Source organism: Anomaloglossus baeobatrachus, chromosome 6 (genome assembly GCF_048569485.1).
Source record: "Anomaloglossus baeobatrachus isolate aAnoBae1 chromosome 6, aAnoBae1.hap1, whole genome shotgun sequence".
In the NCBI taxonomy this organism is placed as follows: domain Eukaryota; kingdom Metazoa; phylum Chordata; class Amphibia; order Anura; family Aromobatidae; genus Anomaloglossus; species Anomaloglossus baeobatrachus.
In genome coordinates this window covers 348,386,302-348,391,301 of record NC_134358.1, presented here as the reverse complement: position 1 = coordinate 348,391,301, position 5,000 = coordinate 348,386,302, and the positions used below count along the sequence as shown (strand labels likewise).

The window sequence follows — 5,000 nt, the reverse complement described above, 5'->3', positions numbered from 1 at the left end:
AAGGCGAGAGAGAGAGAGAAAGGCGAGAGAGAGAGAGAAAGGCGAGAGAGAGAGAGAAAGGCGAGAGAGAGAGAGAAAGCGAGAGAGAGAGAGAAAGGCGAGAGAGAGAGAGAAAGGCGAGAGAGAGAGAGAAAGGCGAGAGAGAGAGAGAAAGGCGAGAGAGAGAGAAAGGCGAGAGAGAGAGAAAGGCGAGAGAGAGAGAAAGGCGAGAGAGAGAGAAAGGCGAGAGAGAGAGAGAAAGGCGAGAGAGAGAGAAAGGAGAGAGAGAGAAAGGAGAGAGAGAGAGAAAGGAGAGAGAGAGAAAGGAGAGAGAGAGAGAAAGGAGAGAGAGAGAGAAAGGAGAGAGAGAGAGAAAGGAGAGAGAGAGAGAAAGGAGAGAGAGAGAGAAAGGAGAGAGAGAGAGAAAGGAGAGAGAAGGAGAGAGAGAAAGGAGAGAGAAAGGAGAGAGAGAAAGAAAGGAGAGAGAGAGAGAAAGGAGAGAGAGAAAGAAAGGAGAGAGAGAAGAAAGGAGAGAGAGAAGAAAGGAGAGAGAGAAGGAAAGGAGAGAGAGAAGAAAGGAGAGAGAGAAAGAAAGGAGAGAGAGAAGAAAGGAGAGAGAGAAAGAAAGGAGAGAGAGAAAGAAAGGAGAGAGAGAAAGAAAAGAGAGAGAAAGAAAAGAGAGAAGAAAGGAGAGAGAAAGAAAGGAGAGAGAAAGAAAGGAGAGAGAAAGAAAGGGGAGAGGAAAGAAAGGAGAGAGAGAGGAAAGGAGAGAGAGGGAGAAAGGAGAGAGAGAGAAGGAGAGAGACAGACAAAGGAGAGAGAGAGAGAAAGGAGACAGAGAGAAGAGAGAAAGGAGAGAGAAAGAAAGGAGAGAAAGGAGAGAGAAAGAAAGGAGAGAGAAAGAAAGGAGAGAGGGAGAAAGGAGAGAGAGACAAAGGAGAGAGAGACAAAGGAGAGAGAGACAAAGGAGAGAGAGACAAAGGAGAGAGAGAGAAAGGCGAGAGAAAGGCGAGAGAAAGGCGAGAGAAAGGAGAGAGAAAGGAGAGAGAAAGGAGAGAGAAAGGAGAGAGAGAAAGGCGAGAGAAAGGCGAGAGAAAGGCGAGAGAAAGGAGAGAGAAAGGAGAGAGAAAGGAGAGAGAGAGAAAGGCGAGAGAGAGAAAGGAGAGAGAGAGAAAGGAGAGAGAGAGAAAGGAGAGAGAGAGAAAGGAGAGAGAGAGAAAGGAGAGAGAGAGAAAGGAGAGAGAGAGAAAGGCGAGAGAGAGAGAGAAAGGCGAGAGAGAGAGAGAAAGGCGAGAGAGAGAGAAAGGCGAGAGAGAGAGAGAAAGGCGAGAGAGAGAGAGAAAGGCGAGAGAGAGAGAGAAAGGCGAGAGATGAGAGAAAGGCGAGAGAGAGAGAAAGGCGAGAGAGAGAGAAAGGGCGAGAGAGAGAGAGAAAGGCGAGAGAGAGAGAAAGGCGAGAGAGAGAGAGAGAGAGAGAGAAAGGCGAGAGAGAGAGAAAGGCGAGAGAGAGAGAAAGGCGAGAGAGAGAAAGGCGAGAGAGAGAGAAAGGAGAGAGAGAGAGAAAGGAGAGAGAGAGAGAAAGGAGAGAGAGAGAGAGAAAGGAGAGAGAGAGAGAGAAAGGAGAGAGAGAGAGAGAAAGGAGAGAGAGAGAGAAAGGCGAGAGAGAGAGAGAAAGGCGAGAGAGAGAGAGAAAGGCGAGAGAGAGAGAAAGGAGAGAGAGAGAGAGAAAGGAGAGAGAGAGAGAAAGGAGAGAGAGAGAGGAAAGGGAGAGAGAGAGAGAGAAAGGAGAGAGAGAGAGAGAAAGGAGAGAGAGAGAGAAAGGAGAGAGAGAGAGAAAGGAGAGAGAGAGAGAGAAAGGAGAGAGAAAGGGAGAGAGAAGGCGAGAGAGAGAAAGGAGAGAGAGAGAAAGGAGAGAGAGAGAAAGGAGAGAGAGAGAAAGGAGAGAGAGAGAAAGGAGAGAGAGAAAGGAGAGAGAGAGAGAGAAAGGCGAGAGAGAGAGAGAAAGGCGAGAGAGAGAGAGAAAGGCGAGAGAGGAGAGAGAAAGGCGAGAGAGAGAGAGAAAGGCGAGAGAGAGAGAAAGGCGAGAGAGAGAGAAAGGCGAGAGAGAGAGAAAGGCGAGAGAGAGAGAGAAAGGCGAGAGAGAGAGAAAGGCGAGAGAGAGAGAGAAGAGAGAGAGAAAGGCGAGAGAGAGAGAAAGGCGAGAGAGAGAGAAAGGCGAGAGAGAGAAAGGCGAGAGAGAGAGAAAGGAGAGAGAGAGAGAAAGGAGAGAGAGAGAAAGGAGAGAGAGAGAGAGAAAGGAGAGAGAGAGAGAGAAAGGAGAGAGAGAGAGAGAAAGGCGAGAGAGAGAGAGAAAGGCGAGAGAGAGAGAGAAAGGAGAGAGAGAGAGAGAAAGGCGAGAGAGGAGAGAAAGGAGAGAGAGAGAGAGAAAGGAGAGAGAGAGAGAGAAAGGAGAGAGAGAGAGAGAAAGGAGAGAGAGAGAGAAAGGAGAGAGAGAGAGAGAGAAAGGAGAGAGAGAGAGAAAGGAGAGAGAGAGAGAAAGGAGAGAGAGAGAGAGAAGGAGAGAGAGAGAGAAAGGAGAGAGAGAGAGAAAGGAGAGAGAGAGAGAAAGGAGAGAGAGAGAGAAAGGAGAGAGAGAGAAAGGAGAGAGAGAGAAAGGAGAGAGAGAGAAAGGAGAGAGAGAGAGAGAAAGGAGAGAGAGAGAGAGAAAGGAGAGAGAGAGAGAAAGGCGAGAGAGAGAGAGAAAGGCAGAGAGAGAGAGAGAAGGCGAGAGAGAGAGGAGAAAGGCGAGAGAGAGAGAGAAAGGCGAGAGAGAGAGAGAAAGGGAGAGAGAGAGAGAAAGGAGAGAGAGAGAGAGAGAAAGGAGAGAGAGAGAGAGAGAAAGGAGAGAGAGAGAGAGAGAAAGGAGAGAGAGAGAGAGAGAAGGAGAGAGAGAGAGAAAGGAGAGAGAGAGAGAGAAAGGAGAGAGAGAGAGAGAGAGAAAAGGAGAGAGAGAGAGAGAGAGAAAGGAGAGAGAGAGAGAGAGAAAGGAGAGAGAGAGAGAGAGAAAGGAGAGAGAGAAAGGAGAGAGAGAGAGAGAAAGGAGAGAGAGAGAGAAAGGAGAGAGAGAGAGAAAGGAGAGAGAGAGAGAAAGGAGAGAGAGAGAGAAAGGAGAGAGAGAGAAATGGAGAGAGAGAGAAAGGAGAGAGAGAGAGAAAGGAGAGAGAGAGAGAGAGAGAGAAGGCGAGAGAGAGAAAGGTGAGAGAGAGAGAGAGAAAGGCGAGAAGAGGAAAGGCGAGAGAGAGAGAAAGGCGAGAGAGAGAAGGCGAGAGAGAGAGAAAGGAGAGAGAGAGAGAAAGGCGAGAGAGGAGAAAGGCGAGAGAGAGAGAAAGCGAGAGAGAGAAAGGCGAGAGAGAGAGAGATAAGAGAGAGAGAGAGAGAGAAAGGAGAGAGAGAGAGAGAAAGGAGAGAGAGAGAGAAAGGAGAAGAGAGAGAAAGGAGAGAGAGAGAGAAAGGAGAGAGAGAGAGAAAGGAGAGAGAGAGAGAAAGGAGAGAGAGAGAGAGAGAGAGAAAGGAGAGAGAGAGAGAAAGGAGAGAGAGAGAGAAAGGAGAGAGAGAGAGAAAGGAGAGAGAGAGAGAGAGAAAGGAGAGAGAGAGAAAGGAGAGAGAGAGAGAAAGGAGAGAGAGAGAGAAAGGAGAGAGAGAGAGAAAGGAGAGAGAGAAAGGAGAGAGAGAGAGAAAGGAGAGAGAGAGAGAAAGGAGAGAGAGAGAGAAAGGAGAGAGAGAGAGAGAGAAAGGAGAGAGAGAGAGAAAGGAGAGAGAGAGAGAGAGAAAGGGAGAGGAGAGAGAGAGAGAGAAAGGAGAGAGAGAGAGAGAAAGGAGAGAGAGAGAAAGGAGAGAGAGAGAGAGAAAGGAGAGAGAGAGAGAGAGAAAGGAGAGAGAGAGAGAGAGAAAGGAGAGAGAGCGAGAGAGAAAGGAGAGAGAGAGAAAGGAGAGAGAGAGAGAAAGGAGAGAGAGAGAGAAAGGAGGAGAGAGAGAAAGGAGAGAGAGAGAGAGAGAAAGGAGAGAGAGAGAGAAAGGAGAGAGAGAAAGGAGATAGAGAGAAAGGATGAGAGAGAGAAAGGAGAGAGAAAGGAGAGAGAGAGGAGAGAGAAAGGAGAGAGAGAGAGAGAAAGGAGAGAGAGAGAGAGAAATGGAGAGAGAGAGAGAAAGGAGAGAGAGAGAGAAAGGAGAGAGAGAGAGAAAGGAGAGAGAGAGAGAAAGGAGAGAAGAGAGAAAGGAGAGAGAGAAAGGAGAGAGAGAGAAAGGAGAGAGAGAGAAAGGAGAGAGAGAGAAAGGAGAGAGAGAGAGAGAGAGAGAAAGGCGAGGAGAGAAGGCGAGAGAGAGAGAAGGGCGAGAGAGAGAGAAAGGCGAGAGAGAGAGAAAGGCGAGAGAGAGAAAAGGCGAGAGAGAGAGAAAGGAGGAGAGAGAGAGAAAGGCGAGAGAGAGAGAAAGGCGAGAGAGAGAGAAAGGCGAGAGAGAGAAAGGCGAGAGAGAGAGAGAAAGGAGAGAGAGAGAGAGAAAGGAGAGAGAGAAAGGAGAGAGAGAGAAAGGAGAGAGAGAGAAAGGAGATAGAGAGAAAGGAGAGAGAGAGAAAGGAGAGAGAGAGAGAAAGGAGAGAGAGAGAAAGAGAGAGAAAGGAGAGAGAGAGAGAGAGAAAGGAGAGAGAGAGAGAAAGGAGAGAGAGAAAGAAAGGAGAGAGAGAGAGAGAAAGGAGAGAGAGAGAGAAAGGAGAGAGAGAGAGAAAGGAGAGAGAGAGAGAAAGGAAGAGAGAGAGAAAGGAGAGAGAGAGAAAGGAGAGAGAGAGAGAAAGGAGAGAGAGAGAGAGAAAGGAGAGAGAGAGAGAGAAAGGAGAGAGAGAGAGAAAGGCGAGAGAGAGAGAAAGGCGAGAGAGAGAGAGAAAGGCGAGAGAGAGAGAGAAGGCGAGAGAGAGAGAGAAAGGCGAGAGAGAGAAAGGAGAGAGAAAGGAGAGAGAGAGAAGAGAGAAAGAGAGAGAGAGAGAAGAAA

At 48.5% G+C, this 5,000-nt stretch overlaps 1 protein-coding gene across 12 annotated transcripts in view; it reads right to left on the bottom strand.

Annotated features, from left to right (window-relative positions):
- RECK (reversion inducing cysteine rich protein with kazal motifs) overlaps positions 1-5,000 on the bottom strand; it is a 1,668,523-nt gene that overhangs the window by 1,521,496 nt on the left and 142,027 nt on the right. The window lies entirely within an intron of this gene.